Source organism: Chenopodium quinoa, unplaced genomic scaffold (genome assembly GCF_001683475.1).
Source record: "Chenopodium quinoa cultivar QQ74 unplaced genomic scaffold, ASM168347v1, whole genome shotgun sequence".
Classification (NCBI taxonomy): domain Eukaryota; kingdom Viridiplantae; phylum Streptophyta; class Magnoliopsida; order Caryophyllales; family Amaranthaceae; genus Chenopodium; species Chenopodium quinoa.
The window spans coordinates 1,430,291-1,448,021 of NW_018742879.1; positions in this window are offsets into that span (position 1 = coordinate 1,430,291).

The following is a 17,731-nucleotide window of genomic DNA, read 5'->3' on the forward strand; positions in this document are numbered from 1 at the left end:
TTTAAAGATAAAAAAGTTGTACAGAGACTTATTATCGATATACTTCTAACATTTAATATATACAAAATTAATCATAACTTTTGATAAATCTAATATATATAACTAAATTAGGCATTTTTGGAGAGCATTCAGCGCGCCACGTAAGTAAAGGTATTGTTTCGACCAATAAGAAGAAAGATTTGTATTTTATTTTTGAATTAAAAAATTATGTCGCCACCTAGATAAAAGTAACGAATTAGATTTGATATATCTAAAATTTTAATGCCACGTAGATTATAATCCACGAATTAAATTATTTTAATGAAAAAAAATAAAGTATAAATATAGGAAAAGATAAATTTTTAATTCAATACTACGAGTATAAGAAATCCAAAAAAAAAATATATACTAAGAAATATTTAAATGATAAACGCTTATAATAAAATTTGATACCTATCATTACAAGATAAATTTTGATAGTATTTATGATAAGAAATACAAATTGTTCGTTAATTATAATTAAATTAAAATTTGTGATACCTACCATTATAAATTAACACATCATACGACACAAACAAAATTTCGTATCAATAAAAAACCCCATCAAACGAATTTTGTGTTAGTTTTTGGTCATCAATGGCCGGGTAATTTTTAGCTTAGTTTTTGAAATCCTATGTTTAAATTAGTATTTCTAATTATTACTTACATTGTATTAATTTGGGATACTCAACGATTATATGTTTCTGTTTTATTTACTAAATGTTTTTTTACATGCAGATCTAACACATCGTACGACACAAATAAAATTTCGTATCAATAAAAAACCCCATCAAGCGAATTTTGTGTTAGTAATTTTGTGTTACTTTTAGGTTATCAATGTCCGGGTAATTTTTAAAATTTATGTTTAAATTTATATTTGTAATTATTAGTTACATTGTATTTATTTAGGATACTTAACGATTATTTGTTTATGTAATGGCATATGATTAGATGTTGTATACTTAATATATGGATGACTTTGGTTATTTTTGAGATGATGAAAAAATTCCAATGCATAAATTTGATTTTATATCGCAACAATTTTTCATTTATTGGTAAATATATTGTTTTATTTTATATAAATGTAAAGATTTAATTTATATCAATTTCAGTTTGGCTAACATTGCACGGTTCAATTTATCCATTGATGTAGTAGGTTGGTTGTGGACGAAGTTGGTGAGTCTATCGAAATAAAAGATATGGTTAAACAGTGAATAATGATTTAGGATTTAAATTATTAAAAATTTATCATTTCACATTAAAGATTTCATATAACTGAAAAAATATCATATTTACAATTTATTTATATTTAATAAATTCATTATAAATTATAGTAAAAAAAAATATTAAACTTTTGTAATTTTGTCTGAAATTATTGAATACAATAAATCAAATAATTAAAAATCTTAGATGAAAAAACCGTGCATCGCACGGGCCTCCATCTAGTATCTTATAATTCAGTACTATTTCCATCATAAAATTCGTTTTAAAAGTTCTTTAATAAGATCCATATATAATATATTTAATTTATTTACAAAAATAATAGGGAATTAGTGAAAATAAAAATATCATGCATTATCAAAAGAGATTATATGATCATATTTAACTAATATATAAAGCTAAACTTTTAGTCAGGCCACGAGATAGCGACACTTGGCGTTCCAAATTCTCGCCAAGTGTCACGCCACGTAGGCGACAATTAAATATTAGTATGACATGTACGATTTATTTGGATATATTTTTTTTGAATAAATAAGTTGTATTTTTTTATTAGGATACAAACTTGGATGAATTTTGTAGGATAAAAAAGTTAGTTTAGAGTTTTATTTTCAATAAAATTTGGATATATTTATAGGATAAAATTGTTGGTTTAGAGTTTTAATTCCAAAAAATACCAATATTTCACAGGTACAAAATAAATAAGCTTAGCTAGATCACGAGACATTGTCACTTGATATTTCAACTTTTCACCAAATTTTGCACCACGTAGACAACAATCAAGTAATTTATCATATAAATTTATTTTTATATCATAATTATTTTTTGGAGCGAAGGAAGTAGTTCAAAACGTACCACATTCATTTATTATATATTCTAATCGATTGAAATAAAATACTTCACAATCTAATACTTCCTCAGTTCTTTTTTACTTGACCCGCTTTGACTTTTGCACTATTCACCACCCCTCCTTTGACCGTGTTTTGTGAATAATATTTAAGAAAAAAACATATTCATGTTGGATATTTTTGAATTCGTCTAAATAAATACTATCATAATATATAACTTTTATATTTTTTTTACTTATGTAGAATTAAAGTTATTGATCGTTAAAGTTTTGCATTGACAAGCGTGATAAAATAAATAGGTCAAGTAAAAAAGAACAGAGGAAGTATGATTTTATTACTCTATGTGGACCTGTCAATTGGGTCAGTCACAAGTCATTTCGGGTCGAGTCACTTCATGTCACGAGTTAAGAAATGTTCAACGGTAGCCCAAAGTTTTGGGCTCGAGTCAACCCAACAGGCTTAGAACAATTTTATTTGTTTAATTTATTTTTTACTAATTTTTAGAAATTTCTAATATTTCAAGCTTATTTTGCTATTTTTTTTATAATTTTTTAAATCGAACATTTTCACCAATATTATTATTAGTCATTACATACCTACTACATAATTTAAATCGTCAAAAAATCACATCAATTCCTAACTAATTTTGTATTAATGATGTATTTTAAAACTTGGTACATAAATAAAAAGTTTATTTTCTAATTCAATAAACACCCGGGCATCGCACAGGGCACCAAACTAGTATTTAAATAAAGTAGACATTTTTCAAGAGCATTCGGCGCGCCACATAAGTAAAGGTATTATTTCGACCAATTAAAAATTATATTTATATTTTATTTTAGAATTAAAAAATTCACTCGCCACCTAAGCAAAAGTGACGAATGAGATTTTAGAATTTTGCCACGTGGCTAAAAAGAACGAAATGATTTATTAGGATTTAAATTATTCAAAAAAAAATAGCTTTATTAAGCTAAAAATCATCTTTAGATGTTAGAATTTAAATTATAAAAAAAACTATTGTATAAATTATATTTTAATATTAGAATTTAAATTATTAAAAATAAATAAATTATCTTTTCATATTAATGGTTTTATCTAAACAGACTGAGATGATAATTAAATATTAGATTAAAATCATATCACAAATAATATTATATTTTAAATGATAAACGACTACAATAAAGTTTGATACTTGCCATTATAAGATAGAATTTGATAGTGTTTAAGATAAGAAATAAAATTACTTATTTATAATTAAATTAAAATTTGTGATACCTACCTTTATAAATTGGCGCATCATACGACACTAACTAAATTTCATATCAATCGAAATCAAATCAAACGAATTTGGTGTTAGTATTTTGTGTCAGTTTAAGGTCATCAATGACTAGGTAATTCCTAGCTTCATTTTTAAAATTTATGTTTAAATTTATATTTGCAATTATTACTTACATTGTTTATTTGAGATAGTTAACGATTATATGTTTATAGTTTGTTTAAAGGATTAAATTTTGCTTTCTAAATTAAGGCAATTCCTTGAAAAATTTAAATACTCCAATTAAGCCCAACGTAATTATATACTTAACGATTATATGTTTATAGTTTGTTTATAGAATTAAATTTTTCTTTTACATGCAGATCTAATTTGATTAAAGGATTAAATTCGAGCAAAAATGAAAGTATGTATGAGTTTCTCGCCTGCTTGACGTACAAAACTTCCGCAAACAATATAGCTTAATATGTTAGGATATGGTGTTATTAAACAAGGAGGTATTATATTTTTATAAATTGTTTAAATTTATAAAAAAATAATTATAAACCTTTAGGGTGATTGTGTTTATGCCTTAATTAAAGCCAACTTTGTTCAACACTTTCGTCCATTGAAGGAAATGTTTACTCCATTAGATTCTTTTTAGCCATTCCAAATAAAAAGCAATATCGCGTTGTTAGTGACAACAAAATAATAATTCAGTTTTTTCAAAATACCGTTTTTCGGGCAATTGGGGATGATAGAAAAAATTCCAATGCATAGATTTGATTTTATACAATTACAAGTTTTAGATCAATTTCATAATGATTTTGCTCTTTTTGGTAAATATATTGATTTATTTTATAAAATTGTAAATATTAATTTTATACCAATTTTACTTTTGCTAAAATTTTTGTGTTGTATTTATCCACTTTTGTTAGATGCAGTAGGTATGGTTGTGAACGAATTTTTTTTATTATTATCTTTTAATAATACTTAATTTTTTTTTAAGGGATCTTTAATAATATTTCTTATCTATATTTAAAGTAGACATTTTTTGGGAGCATTCGGCACGCCACAAAAATAAAGTTATTATTTTTTTTTTGACAGCAAAACACCACACAAACTATTATTACTTCACCAAAAGTTCAATATCGTTACATAACGCCCCTTGAATTTCAGTAGGGTACTCTTCAAGCCAAACACGATATTCACTAAAGGAAAAGCTCAATTTAGCTAAGGTATGGGCAACAATATTTCCCGACCTCTTAACAAAAGAAAACACACACCTCTGACAGCTATTAGCAAGCTTCATTATCTCCTTTACCAGAGTGCCAAAGTAGCAAGGAGCCATGGAGGCTTTCTTCAAGTGATGGAATAACTGAAGATTATCAGTCTCCAAATTAAAGTTCCTGAAGCCCGCTTCCATTGCTGTCCTAAGACTGCATCTCATAGCAAGAGCTTCGCCTATATCCACATCATACTTCCCATAAACTGTCGAGCAATACACCATCATTGCAGCTCCCTTGTTATCCCTCAGGACCCCTCCAATTCCCAAACGCATATTCTGGAAGGCTGCATCGGTATTTAGTTTGTACAGTCCATCAATAGGAGCTTCCCACCTCTCCCTGAGCTGCTGATCCTGCGACACCACCTTCTCTGGAGCATTAGCTTCATCGAATTCTCTCACCAGGCACATGGCTTTGTGGATAGTAATTGCTTCACATTTCTCAATTTTATCAAACACCCAGGCATTACGTTTCAGCCATATACCCCACGCCAGGCACCAAAAATTATCCCACCAAATTTTCTCCTTTATCTTCCCATGCACCCTATTGCACTATTCACGAAAATCATTAGCACCAACTGCATTCGTATCCAGCCGCAACACCGAATGACGCCAAATAGAGGCTACAGTAGGGCAGAAAAGGAGTGTATGTGCTGTAGTTTCTTCACTCTCCTCACACATGGGGCAGCGATCATCCACCCTCATACCTTTTGCCACCAGGCAGCTCCTCACAGGCAAACCTCCCCTCACGCTCCTCCATGCAAATAATTTGACCTTTGGAGGGACATGAGCATGCCAAATATTTTTCCAGTGGAATGCTACATGCCCTGCTGATGGAGTAGCCTTCTCCCTAATCTCTTCTTCCACCAACATATTATAGGCGCTCTTAACACTATACCTCCCATCCTTCGAGAAATACCACGACTAGCTATCTTCCTCATTAAAAATCGGGACTGGGATACGACAATTGCATCCACTTCCCTCTGCGAGAATAACTCAGTTAGGGTAGATAAATTCCAGTGTTGGCCTTCCCACAAATCCTTGACGAACACCATGTCCTCGCTTCCCTCCCTCCTCTGTGACATGATCCGGAAATTTGGAAGGTTGGGCACCCAAGGATCCTCCCATATCAGAGCATTATTTCCCGAACCCACATTTTTGATGGCCCCCTTCTCTAACACCTCCCTTGCGCTCAATATCAATCTCCATGTGAAGCTCATACCCGGAACAACTTTAGCCTCCAGAAATGTTGAAATTGGGAAATACTTTCCCTTTAAAACCCGATCCATAAGAGTCCCCTTCATGATCAACAATCTCCATGCTTGCTTGGCAAGCATGGCCATATTAAAAAGCCTCAGATTCTTAAAACCCAAACCTCCCTGGTTTTTTGCCCGTATCATTTTGTCCCACTCAATCCAACTCATCTTCCTTTCATCCCCTTTCTGCCCCCAAAAGAATCCCCTACACAGTTTTTCTATCTCATTTAAGATGCCAATAGGGATAGAAAAACATTGCATAGCGTAGGAGGGAATAGCTTGAGCGACAGATTTTATGAGAATTTCCCTTCCTGCTTGAGAAAGATACCTTCCTTTCCAACCTTTGAGCTTCTTCCAAACCCTATCTTGAATATTCTGGAAAATTTGTTTCTTAGAACTTCCTATATAAGTCGGAAGTCCTAGATACTTGTCGTGTCCCTCGACAGCCTTAAATTTTAACTTCATCTGAAGCATATTTTTCTTCTCACAGTCCACATTTCGGCTAAAAGACACCTCTGATTTTTCCATATTCAATTTCTGTCCCGACGCTAACTCATAGGTTGATAACAATTCGAGTACCTTATCAGCTTCCTCCTCATTAGCCCTTATAAACAAGAGACTATCATCAGCGAAGAAGAGATGAGAAATTGGCTCAACGTACCTTCCAATCTTGACACCATGGATAAGTTTAACCTTTTCCGCATCTCGAAGAAGAGCAGATAAACCTTCTACACACAAAAATGAATAAGAAGGGGGACAAAGGGTCTCCTTGTCTCAGACCTCTGCTTGGTATTATTAGCATTATTTTGAAAAATTAAAAATTATATTTGTATATTTTATTTTAGAATTATTTTAAAAAATAAAAATTATACAAAATTATATTTTATTTTAGAATTATTTTAAAAACTAAACAATTTAAATTGTTTTAAAAACTAAAAATTATACAAAATTATATTTAAAAAAACCAAATTTATAGAATAGATTTGAGATATTAAATTTTACACGCCACTTAGGTTTAAAAAAATCTATAAAATTTGATTTAGAATTTAAGTTATTTTTTTTTTACAAAAAAAAATAAAAATAAATAAATCATCTTTTCACATTAAATTTTTTATCCTAATAACCATCACATGAGATAACATATATAAATACATTATTTTGACCAATAAAGATTTAAAATTTATTTTAATAAACTATGATTTAGGATTTTTATTTTAAAAAAAAACAAATAAAACATTTAACATTTAATATTCTGCGCATTTTGTGTGTGGTTGGCCAACCATGTAGTTAAGACTTGAGAGTTTAATATTATGTACCATGTAGGTAAAAAATAAGTACCAATAATGATTTAGAATTATTTAAATTATTTAAAAACAAAAAAAAATCGCACGGGCATCATAAATGACATAAAATTAATAGAAATTATCTTTAACAAGTAATAAAAATTTTATCAAAATTTTATACAAAAATTATCATTTTGTGAGATTCTATTTTAAAAAATCGTGCATTGCACGGGCTTACATCTAGTTATGTATAAGTGTATAGATTTACTCTACTCTTCTAAAAGTACGGAGTAGATCTGTTTTTCTAGTTAATATCTTATACATTCAAATTAATGAATTAGAATTAATTTTACTCAATTATTAATTTATGGAATATGCTATACATAGCCCTTAGGGTTACATATAAGCATTTTACTCAGTTATTATTTATGGAATATGTTGTACATAGCCCTTAGAGTTACATATAAGCATTAAATACACTCTAAAAAATTGTTTAAATTTAGAAAATCATGACAAAAACACACTAATTACACTAATTTACAAGTGTTTTGCTCATAAATTTCTAATTTATAATTTTTAAAAGTGTATTTAATGCTTATATGCAGCCCTAAGAGCTACATATAGCATTACCCTTAATTTATTATACTCGGTATTTAAAAATAGATACTATCCATTATCTATCACGTTGATTTGCTTGACGCGGAACAACAAGATTATGTTCACTCCTAAAAAGGATAAATAAGGTCAAAGCACGTCTTAGAAGAGTTATTAGAACTACAAAAAGAAGGTCAACATTATTTTATTAGTTTCGAGCCAATAGGAGCTCACTAATGAGGTGACCGCCGGCAGTAGGGCAGCTACACGTGTGAAGACTTTGTAGCCACATAACAACCTATTAAGTACGTACATCTGTACGTATTCGATTAAGTTTAGCCTAATACTAGTATTACAACGATTATTATCAAAACTAACCCCAACCAAAATCTTCACATCCCTCTCCACTACAAATATTTAATTATACATATCACTATATATGTATGTCATTTTCTCAAACATCAATTTTTGCTGACTTCTCATTTATTTTTCTACAATTAAAACAAAAAAATCATCTAGTACTATTATTGATTTAAAAACTATCTATACAGATAATAACCTATCAATCTAAGCTTGTCCGCCTAGTGATTATTTCAACCCTGAAGTTGAGGTATTGGGAGTCACTTTCATTAAAGACACTTTGAGGGTTAGGCTAATGCCTTTCTTACTGCTCTTAAAATGTCTAACTTGCTAATCTGTATCGAGTTGATTCGTTTGAGATCAATCTAACTTAATGTGTTAGTTTTCTCACAAATTAGAATATGAACACATATATCTCCATTTATATCTTCATGCTTTTTATATGATGCCTTAATACCTTGTGATCTTTGAAAATACACTTAGGTTATAGGCTATTTAGAACATAAAGAGAAATTCTCACACATGTTCATGTTCTTTAATACACATTTATGTTCAATATGCATCTTAATCTCACTTTTGGTGTGAATAAGAAGATTATATTTTGAAAATTAAAATACACATAATTTTGTGTGTTGTGTTTTTTTAATCGGTAATTTATCGCTTTTTCATTTATTACTCCGTATTAAACACTTTGTCTAATTAATTAGACGTTTGATTATACTCTGTATTAATTACTTCGTATATATGTAAGTTCATTTAGTCATTAGTTATTAGTTACTGCAACATATGCGTATAAATACTTAAAAATTAAATTATGTAAACAAGTGACATGCATGGATAGGATACAATAATTCTAGTCTTCTTAAATCACCCTCTAGCTTAGCAAACCATTATATTGTAGCAATTATGATCCCATCACTTGCTTTGACTACCAATACACTTATACAAATCAAATTTTACTTCTCTTTTTCAAAAGTTTAATTTATATGCAAGTAGATGCCTCCAAGAGTATGTATTATCCGAATATATTAATCTATTAATAACAACATACATTGTATTAATAACAACATACACTGTATAAGGGTAAAAATGTTCTTGTATTAATAAAGGTTAAAATTTGCAAAATTATTTGTAATTTTGTATGTGAATTTTTTGGCAAAATTGTCAGAAAATACCTTATTTTTAAGTTAATTTGTGAACACCTTACTTTATTTTTTTTGTTAACTAATACCTTGAATTGAATTTTGTTTTAAAAATCTGTGAGAAATGTTGGTTCAATAATATGTCTTCTCCTTACAATAAATAATGAAGGTGTCCAAGGAGAAGGAGGTAATCCTTGGTTATTTAGCGCCAAAAAGGCATTAAACAAGCCTCTAATACACACTTAGGTAAGCAAAATAGTCAAATCAAAAAATTGTTGGTAGCAAAGCAATTATGAAAACACAAATTGAATGCCGCACGTTTGAAATGGTCAAATTTACATTAATTTTCTTGGAGATGACGTTTAGTTTAGTTTTAGTCCTTGGTCATCATTCATCAAACACGTTGCCTTAGTCAATATTTCGTATGAGATTCCAACGATCGGACTCCAACCTTGGAGGCTCTTAATTGATATGATCAGCTCCACTTTGTTTTGTCGCAATCTTTACTTTGGCTTGTGGCAATTTGTTCTTGCTCTACTACTTTGTTGTCAATTTGCCATTAATTAAGAACTTGGTACTATGATACTGTCCTTCTTGAGTGTATCTCAATGGTGTTTTAAATTTTGACCGAGTTAAGATCGAGTAATTCCATAACTATCTACTACTTGTCTTATTATATTAAGAGGCAGACCTTTCTTCTTCTTCTATTTTTTTTTTTTTTTTTTTTTGACATGCGCTTAAACAGAAACTAGTGATTATTAAAAGACGATAAACTACTACTAGCCATAGTTGCTAGGTCATGCGCTGCTTGTACTCTGTCCCGCCCTACCTTGTGGACACTGCACCAGTCAAAGGTTGTTGCCCTTTGCCGAATTCGGTCCACCGTCCATCTGAGGCTAATATCCGCAAGATCTGAGCGTCTCAGCATCTGCACCACAGTAACTGAATCCGTGTATATCGTAACCGCTCTCAAAGAATGAACCTCAGCCCACCTCAGCCCCCTGAAGACAAGCATTCAACTCTGCCTACAGGGCCGAACCTGCCAAACCAAAAGTAGCCCCCCCCCTAAAACCTCCTACCTTTGAGCACCAACCCATTCCTAATCTTTGGGAGTTCCTCTTCCAAGAACCATCGACTAGTATTACCGTAGGTAAGCAATCGAGTCCCAAATCCTGTAAGATTGCGCGCATAAACCCCGACGGATATTCAGATTCTCCCTCTGGAGGATGAAGGTATCTGAGGCCATCTTCAAACCTCTTCAAGAACAAACCTTGTTGGCATAAACCTTTTGAGATGATAGCAGGAGTTGAAAGGGAAGGTATTTCCTGAGTGCATAAAACCCTGTTATTCCTTGCCAACCACAACCCCCAAAGAGTCGCAATGAAAAAGGTGGTCCTATGACCGTTGTAACCATCATGGCATATGTAAAGCCGGATATGTTACATAATCCAATCAAAGAATGATTGGTCTGCATAAGCTTGTGAGTGAATTTGAAGAATTCCACCTTTCCATGCATCCTGTGCACAGTTGCAAAACCTGAACAGGTTTTGCAAGTCCTCTCATGTGTCCCGCAAAGATCACAATGCGTAGTAACATCCACTCCTCTTCTACGTAAGTTAACCTTTGTTGCAATTCCATTCTTAAAAAGCTTCCACATAGATAGCTTCCGTTTAGGTAGGATATTTAGCGACCATAAAATCTTGTAAAGGTCAAAGTTCTCTGCAACGACGGTATCCTGATTAGAACGCATAAGGAAGGCATACCTCGTTTTCACTGTGAATCTCCCCGATTTATGAAACTTCCAGTACATGTAGTCATCTGACTGTAAATCAGGATTTTCCATTGCAGCAATTGAAACTGCATCCTTCCTGACGAAAGAGGAAAGTAAACGAGCTTGGTTCCAACCTTGCCCCGAGGGATCCAAAAAACCACCTGCCTTCCATGATCGGGCTTGCTGCAAAGTAATGTGTTCCTTATATTTCGGCACCCTCCCTCCCACCCAGCTGTCCTTGCCTACAACAATGGATTTTCCGTTCCCAACCTTCCACCTACACCCCTGAAGTAAAGAATTCCCAGCCCTCGCCAAACCTCGGAGTCCCCAAGACAAATTCCTGTTCCTAAGCACTGAAGGCACCCCCTTGGTGAGGGGCGATTGAAACCTAGCCGCACACAACTTTGACAAAAGCAACTGAGGATTGTGCGAGATCCACCAGATTTGTTTCATTAATAGAGTTGTGTTAAAACAGCTTAGGCTCCGCACCCCAAGGCCCCCATCCCCCGAGATAGATTGATTGTTTCCCTTGCAACCCAATGGAGTTCTTGCATGAACCAACACATATCTTGCACTTTTCTTCCTTCTTTTTTAAGTTTTCTTTCCATATTTTATACGGAAACGTTTTCCACACCAAACACAATCTCCTTTCTATCTTTTTTTATTTCTTCTCTTTACCTAACTTTGTAATTTTTTTTTTTCACTCTGTTTGTTTTTTCCAATCTTTCTTTACTCTGGTTTGTTTAATATGAAAATCAAGGTAATCATGGTGTTAACAAAAGAGGGGTTTTAGGAAAACGTCTTGCTCCCAATAGACTACGTCCTCCTATAAATTGGGACTACTCGATTATAGGAAGATTCCATGGGCCTGTGCCACTGTCTCTCTCTGTGGTGCAAGGTGTGGATTAAGAGAGGGCCTATTCAAGTTCGACGAATAGGGAATTTCTATGCTTTCGAGTGCACCAGTCCAAGGGATGTTGAGGCACTGCTTGAACAAGTTACTGCTATAATGGATGGCCGCATCATCTCGTTCCGTAGGGGAAGGCGTGGTCTGATTCTTAGCACACTCAATTTTGACCACCAAAGCCTAAATGATTGTTATAAATAAGTAAATATTAATTTAAATAATAATATGTTAGGAAATTATATTGGGACAAATCTTACAAGGTACCAAAGATAGAGAATCAATATTACGCCCAGGTGCATGATATAAGCTAAGGGTATTTTATGCTCGTTTTAATACTCATTTAAATATTTAATCATCAAATGAGCAAAAACTATCCTTAGAGCAACTCCAATGCCAAGCTAATTGTCAAATTAGCTTGCCATGCCACATAAACTTTTAAGCTAATTGTCATTTTAGCTCCAATGGCTAGCTAATAGCTTACTATTTAGATGGACCACACCTCCTTAATTTACGTTGATAAATTTCATTTTATTATTCTAATTTGTTTTATTTTAGCAAGTTTTTTTTCCAAGCAAATTAGCTTGACAAAGCTAATTCTTGGCCAAGCTAATTGCATTTTCTAGCTCCAATGGCTAAGCTAGTAGCTAGGGATTATTTAATATTGCAAGCAAGTCCCTAGCTACAACCAATTTTGCAAGCAAGTCCCTAACTACAAGCATTGAAGTTGCTCTTAAATGCACCTTGCACCTATATATATATATATATATATATATATATATATATATATATATATATATATATATATATATATATATATATATATATATATATATATATATATATAGGGGAGGGATCCAGTGAGAATAGGTCTTTATGTGAGAAAACTATTATATATGAGAACTAATCACAACCATTAGATTCTACAAGATCCAAATGCTGAGATCGCTCACATAATAATGGCTGTAATTTACAACCTAACAAACCTTCCTCCAAAAAAGAAAAACCAACATTACACATTAGTTCTTTCTCTCTCCAGAAAAAAATTACCCAGCTTCTTTCTCTCTCTCCAAAGCTTGAAGGTGGACATCAATGCCTTGAAGCTTGAAGTATCGCTACTTTCTCCATCCTCTTGTTCATTCATACATAATTTTGTTAGTAAATTTCGAATTTCATGCTCTTAATTTTAGTTTTTCGTCATAATTTTCGAATTGAGTGATCTCAATTAAGTATTTTCGTCAAAATTTTCGAATTTAACATTCTAATTATCAAATATTAGTGTTCTAAAATTTTCGAATTAGAGTGCTCTTGATTTTGGTTATTCGAGTTTGATATTCTAATTTTTGCTAGATTTTTTGAATGAAGTGTTCTCAATTTGGGATTTTCGTTAAATATTTCATATTGGATGTTAATTTAAGATATTTTCAAGAATTTTTTCATATTGAATGTTCTTATTTTGTAATTTTTTGTCAAAATTTTTGAACTAATTTGATAATTTCAATCGAAGATATGTAAATTGAGCAAACAGAAATAAAATGAGCAAAGCTAACTATGCAAAGTAATATAGTAAAAATAAAATAAGCAGGAAAAATTAAAATGAGCAAACAGAATTAAAATGAGCAAAACATAAATAAGCATAATGAAATTTCCTATTGAATGTTCTTATTTTGTATTTTTTGTCAAATTAAATCATTCGAACTTAATGTTATAAATTTAATATTTCAACTGAAGATGAGCAAAACCTAAATATGCAAAGTAATATAGTAAAAACACTATAACAAATTGACCTTTGTGCCACGAGTAAAATCGTGGCACAAGTTTAAAATTGTGGATTGCTAAACATCGCCTACAAATTACCAACTAAAGCCCGCAAATTTTCATTGAATTGACAATATTTCCCTTGACCAAAAAGAAAAAGAAACACTCTCTCATCACCCAAAAAAAAATCTCACCCACTTTTTTTCTACGTTTTTTTAAAAAAAAAATTCAAAGTACGACAATGTCGAGGCGGCAAGGCAAGGAATTAGCGGCGGCGGCGGCGGAGGGAAGGAGGTCTCACGGTGGAAAGGTAGGTTTTATTCCCCAAAAAAAAATAAAAAATAAAAACTGCCAAAGAGGGATTACTGATATTTTTGGCATTTTGTTTGTTGAACATTTTTTACATTATCATATTTGTTTGTGAAATAGGACATTATCTTTGTAGTTTGCAGAATTTAATACAATCGTTTTAGCTTTTAAACATTTAAAATTATCGTTTTAGTTTATAACATTTGACATTATCTTTTTACTTTGTAACACGCAAAGTATGCATGCAAGATATAAATGTAGTCAACAGTACAATACGAGGATAATAAGCAACGCAAAAATAAGGTTACATAGAAATAGTGTACAAAAGAAAACCTAAAAAAGCTGCTAGGGTGTTCCATTGATGGATCCGGTCATGATACAACGCATCCCAACCCTCTACGCTTGCTGTGCGAATGTCGCACCACCGAGGTATGATCGGTGGGACAGGAAAATCGGATGACAGGTCCAGTCGGATGAAATGTTTGTATGACGACCCAAGAAATGCAATAGCTAACTCTCTGACCGGTGTAGTGACGGTCTCACGCGAAGACCAAGGGAGAACCGTTGTACAAGGATAATAAGCTCGACTATGCAATCCCAGCCCGAAATGCATTACTGCGCACTTGTAAATGTTTGCAACGGCAAAGAGATCTAGTGGCGCGTCAAAATAGTGATTTAGACCGTAAGGTCCTCCTCCCCACCGGATACGCCGCAGAGCACTATCCAAGCCGTCCTGGTACACATGACGATAAACATCTCAGTTAGAGGCAATTTCACTGTACATCAACTGACGCACTAACCGTAGTTGTCTTCCCCCATCTGAAACACATCAACCACGACCCGGAATCTGCATTTACCATCTAAAATTACATCATTCCACCCGTCCAAGTATGACATGATGATGTTAGGTATCCTATCCTTGTATGGAAACTAGTCAATATCAAATCTTCCTGTTGAACATATCATTAAACACAGTGAACAAGTCAGCAGTAAAATCAAAACCATTATAAAACGTAAATTAAAGTAAGCTATTGTACCAGTGCCGGGCATATTCACAGACAAAGAAGACTGGCTACGACTGGATGACGATGTACGACCATGACCACGAATGTACTCAAACGCACTCCTGTTCCGCCGTTGGCGACCTCTAGGTCGCTCGACCCCTTCAGGTTCCTCATGATCTAAGCAAGACGTGTTGAACATGTCATGCAGTACGTGAGTAGCATCACGAATAATGGAAGGATGACTGGAGGACACTTGGTCATACATCGAACGAAACTGCTCCAACTCCTCTTGTTCATGGTTGACCGTCTGCGTATCTGCATGCTCACTAATAACGAGCGTCTGCCAGAATGGATGAACCTGATCAACGTGTAACGACGTCCTATCTTGGGTAATTACGCGGTGAATGGTATATGCGCAAGGTAATCCATGAGTTACTGATATAGCACATCCACACCGAACATCCACTTCATCAGCCAACTCTCTCATCCTGTTGTGCTCGGTCAGAATCAACCCCAAGCAGTAGTGTGACACACGCCCATGTAGAATCTTAAATATGAAATGGCTATACATCGTACCATGTCGCCGCCTAGAGTCCTCCAGAGAGTTCCTGATGCCGTTCTTCTGAGTTTCAATTGCCTTGTTTATTCTCTCGAACAGTGTATCCAGAGCAGCGGTGGAAGAATCAGTCCAGTCCTTCGTAGCTCTATGAGCACTCTCAACTCTACATGTTGTAGTGTTTCCAAAATGAAGTACTTGGTTTGTCCAATATTTGACAAACTTTTCCCTGTGAGGTGTCCACTGCTGCATCACATAGTTAACCACTGCCGAACACCATTGGTAAAATATGTGAAGTTAGCCAAAGCTCGATCGTACTCTGCCTCTGTGGTAGCTTGTAGGATCTTCCGCCACTTACCATTCACCAATCTCTCTGCCATTTCCAAATTCTTGTTGAAAAGGTTGTAGGCTTTCACTTTCACGCAGTTGTTGATGTGCCATGTGCACAACAAGTGCTTCGATTGTGGAAATAGCTCTGCTATGGGGGCAAGGTGACCTCCCTCACAATCACTGACGATGGCTGATGGCTGAACATTAGGGCCGATGTAGTTTCTCAGCTTCTCCAAGACCCAATAATAACTCGCAACCATCTCATCCTTGATGACTGCATGACCAATCAGAAAGTTTTGGTTCGTTGGAGTCATCCCAATCATCTCAACCAGTGGGAACTTGTACTAGTTTGTCTTGTACGTTGAATCGATCAAAATCACAGATGGCCAAGACTTGATCATATCAGCACAATCAGGATGCACAAGGAATAGATGAGTCACCTCTGCTGTATCTTCATCATAATCATACCAGAACAGGTAACCACGTGTTTGTGCCTGGTGTAGAAGCTGCTGTATAGGGTTCCTTCCCCTGACCGTTCAAACCTCAGTTGTTGTCTGACGTTGTAGATGTGTCTTCGGTTTGGCTGGTCGTCAGGAAATTTCTCTAGCACAGATGCTAATATTTTAGCAGGCTTCACTTGAGCATCACTCATTTCTTTGACAACCAGTTTTGCAGCAGGACTTAAGCCGCTCAACTGTCGATGACCCACTTCATATACTATCATCTCATGGTTGTGATACCCCCATTTGGAGTAACCCTTTACTTCCCAACCTTCACGACTCTCTAGTTGCCGAACCTTTACTCTGAACTCACACCCACAACCTTTCCGCTTTGTATCAAACCGAGTGGCTGTACTGAAATCTCTTTCTTCTCTTTTGCGATAACGGTCGCATCTCAAAATGCGATCCATTCTACCATCCTGTTGAGATTTATGACTTGTTACTACCAAGCAAAAACCAGAAGTAATTGCAACCTGTTTAGCCCAATCAATCGCTTGTTGAGCATCTTCGAAGGGACCATCATGTACAAATATCCCACTGTAATCATTTTCGTCTCCACCATAATCCTACATCAATTAGATATTATATTTAAATACATATAATTATGTAAAGCGTAAATTAATACATTTAACACAACAATAACACATAATTAATATCTACATTTTTAATTTGTAAATTTCATTTCAATATTTAACGCATAATACATCTAATTTATATATTTACACATAATTAACACAAAATTAAAAACATAATTATGTATAACAGTATTCATACACATACAAAATTAAAACACAATCATTTATAAAAGTATTCATACACATACAAAATTAAAACATAATTATGTGTAAAAGTATTCATACACATACAAAATTAATACATAATTAATTTTTTTGTAAATTATTAACACACTAATTTCCACATACAAAATTATAAAATAAATTTATTAACAAATATATAAAACATAATTTCAAGTTATACATTTTTTTTTACAATTTAAATTTATCAAATTTATAAACAAAAAAAAAACAAAAAAATTAAAAATCTAATTTCCACATACAAAATTATAAAATAAATTTATTAACAAATATTTAAAACATAATTTCAAATAAAACATTTTTTTTTTTTACAATTTCAATTTATCAAATTTATAAACAAAAAAAAAAATTAAAAAAAAAATCACATAGGCAGTGGCGCCTGGCTGGACCACCACCACCATGGTAGTGGCGCCTGGCCAGGACGCCAGCACGGTGGGAGTGGCGCCTGGCCAGGACGCCGGCACCGTGGGAGTGGCGCCTAGCCTGGAAGCCACCACCACGGTTCCGACGTCCTGGCCAGGCGCCCCT